The sequence below is a fragment of the Chenopodium album genome, chromosome 1 (genome assembly GCF_948465745.1).
Source record: "Chenopodium album chromosome 1, dcCheAlbu1.1, whole genome shotgun sequence".
NCBI classification, from domain to species: Eukaryota; Viridiplantae; Streptophyta; class Magnoliopsida; order Caryophyllales; family Amaranthaceae; genus Chenopodium; species Chenopodium album.
Genome location: NC_137834.1, coordinates 41,813,195 through 41,816,420, shown reverse-complemented (window position 1 = coordinate 41,816,420; position 3,226 = coordinate 41,813,195). Strand labels below are relative to the sequence as shown.

At 36.0% G+C, this 3,226-nt stretch overlaps 1 non-coding gene across 1 annotated transcript; it reads left to right on the top strand.

Moving 5' to 3' along the window:
- The first annotated feature begins 509 nt into the window (after positions 1-509).
- Positions 510-616, top strand: LOC145564338 (small nucleolar RNA R71). The gene has a single exon (XR_014094805.1). It is a non-coding gene; the product is annotated as a small nucleolar RNA R71 (small nucleolar RNA).
- Positions 617-3,226: the final 2,610 nt, after the last annotated feature.

Sequence of the window (3,226 nt, the reverse complement as noted above, 5' to 3'; positions counted from 1 at the left end):
GGTGGAGGTTGCTGTTGTGGTTGTTGTGAAGGTGGAGTGTTTTGTACATTGGTACTCCGGTAAGAAAGATATGGATGGTCCCGGAGATTAGAATTATAAGAGTTGGATTATGGGTTATTTTGCCTATAGGTTTGAAAGGCATTAACTTGTTCCTACAATCTTGCTCCCAATGCCCTACAATTCCACAATTTTCACAAAAAGCTTCATTGTTAGCAACAGTAGAAACATTAGCTACAGAGTTAGGAGTAGCAGTAAGATTATCTAGTTTCTGACAAATAGATGTTAACTAAGCTTGCAAAAAGGATACGGAATCAACATTATGTTTTTCTTTATTTGCAAACCCTCTCGGATTCCCGTTTTGGGAATTGTGTATTGCCATATCTTCGATAACCTGTCCTGCATCGCCCACATTTAGATTCATGAATCTCCCACTAGCTGTAGAATCTAGAACTGATCTAGATGAATTTCCAAGTCCATTGTAAAAAGCTTGGATCAATTGCCATTGTGCCAGATTATGGTGGGGGCATTCTCTCTATAAATCCTTGAATCTCTCCCAAGCCTCATGTAAGGTTTCATCGGCCTCTTGGGAGAAGTTCTAAATAGCACTCCTTAGTACAGCTGTTCACTTTGCAGGGTAATATTTATTATAAAAATTCAAGGTAAGAGTTTCCTAGTCAGTAATACCAAGTGCAGTTCTATTCAAACCATTAAACCACAATTTAGCTTTTCCACATGATGAAAAGGGAAAAAGAATCTCCCTAATTTGGTCTTGCGTGACCCCGGCTTGTCTAATGGTGTTGCAATATTGGCAGAAATCTGCAATGTGAAGATTAGGATCTTCACCCTTAGCTCCACTAAATTGCTTCCTCTCTATCATGGTGATAAATTGGGGTTTGATTTCAAATTGCACTCCATCAAGGGCCGGAGTGGGAGTAAGGTGTGGAAAATCTGTGAGCTTTGGCTGCGAGTAGTCACTGAGCTTCTTTGATACCGCCATCTTTGATTTCGTATCTGAAGGAATTTTTGAGTTACTAGAATCAGTTGGAGGGTCTCTTCGATTATTGTTTTCCTCAAAACCCACCAGGATTTGTCTATAAAGATTCTTTTGCCTATGAAACGAGCGCTCGATCTCAGGATCGAATGGAATGTAACCTGATCTGGAACACCTGGGCACAAAAAAAGAATTAAAAGACAAATATGAGAATTGCCTCAAAGAACTGACGTTCTCTAAGACAAGAGGGGATAATCTAGACTACAAAAATAATCAGAAAATAAAAATAAAACAATTTCCCTGGCAACGGCGCAAAAATTTGACAGGCTCAAGTCGTATCACCAAATCAAAAATAAAACCTAAATCCACTAACTATGAAGATAGGGAAGAAGGGTCGAACCACAGGTAAACAAGTCAATTTATTCCTAATTAATTAAAAGCAATCTAAATTATCAAGCAACCAAATTATTATTAAAAGGGTAATTAAACTACTAAAAGTAAGAGTAGGAAGGAATAAAAGTAAGAGGTAAATCAATGAAATAAAATCCTTGGGCATAGGTTCACCAATAAACAATATTCCAAGGTAAAACATAACAATCAATCATCAATGCATCAATTAATCAGATAATAAAGGGCTTTCGCTACGTATTACAATCACATAGTTAATTTACCGATATTAAATCTCATCTCTCGAATCTTGACTTAACGATTTATAAATTAGTCCGCCTATTGAAACTAAGCCTAAACATCAATTCTCATATCTTAAATCTCGAATCAATATTGCTAAACTCATACAATTAAATCTGGACAAACCTAGTTGCATAGCATTAAAACAATCAATAGGAAATTAATTAAGCATTGACAATCAACAATCATAAATTACCCCTTCCTATTATTTATTGGATCCCCATAAACCCTAGAAATAAAACTACTCACACATAATTAAATCTAAACTAAATAAAGCAATTAAATAAGCCATAAGAGAATAAAGAAATCAAATTGCTGAAATTAATAGAGAAGAAATCGTTACCAAAATCAATGGAACTACAAAGTTGAGCAAGAACAAAGTTGAGAGAATTTTAGAGAGAGAAAATAATTTAGGTAGAGAGAGAAAGTCTAAAAGATAAGGTAAACAAAAATTCCGTACTCAAATTGTACTTAAACAAATCTAAAAACAATCCTAATTAAAAACTAAGAATTCGGCAATCAGGTGCCTCCAAAAACACGCGCCCGATCGAGCTCGCCTTTTTCTTCACGCTTTTCCTGGGCAGCTGCGCCCGATCGGGCGTGCCTTGCACGATGGCTCCTACTACGCGACCGCCCGATCGGGCGTAAGCTTGTCCGATCGGGCCTAGTCTCTTCCTCAAGGCTTGGACTTCGATTGGGCTTGATTCTTCGGCCCAATCCGGATATCCTCTTCGGGTCTTGAATACTTGGTCCAAATGCTTTGGTATCACACACCGAGCCCTTAATCACCAGCTTTAACCGGTCCTGGGCTTTAAAGATGTTCGTGTCCTCCTAATGTCCGTAGCTGCTCCATGAAAAACCGGGAAAACGCTCCAACTTTGCAATTTCCTACAAAACTCAAGAAAAACTACAAAAACACTAGAATACACCAATTAGTAATAAAAGTGGCTCTAAAGAGCCAAAAACACTACTAATTATGACCAATGGAGGGGGGTAAAATACTATATAAATTGGACACATCAATGTTTAGGGTAATAACTAAAAATTCCTAATATTAAGTATGATTGTTGTGATGCTTCCTATTTTCTTTCCTAATAGCATGTTAGTATCATGTTAAGGCTAAAGCTTTGATCTTTATTGTTTAGTGACATGCTAGGGTTTGTTATTAATCTTGTTAGTATCATGCCTAGGATCTTGCTATTATTATTATGCTTTAATAAGATTATGATAAGTATGATTATGATTTGCATTATGATAATTGTTATTATGATTATCATGTTGCTTGATGATTATTTATTGTTATTGCTTGATCACACCTTTTATGCATGTTTAAAGGGAATTGGTACTTGTAATCACGCTTAATAAGATAATTAATAATCTTGTTTAGGGTTAATTTGATTATAATTCAAGTGATCGCCAATAATAGATTTTATTGTGCATTAATATTCAACCAACATAGATTAAACAGGTTTAAGGTAAACCTACTGATTGCATGTTAGTCAGAAAGCGCACATGAATACGAGAAGAATAAAGCAGAGGCATATTATA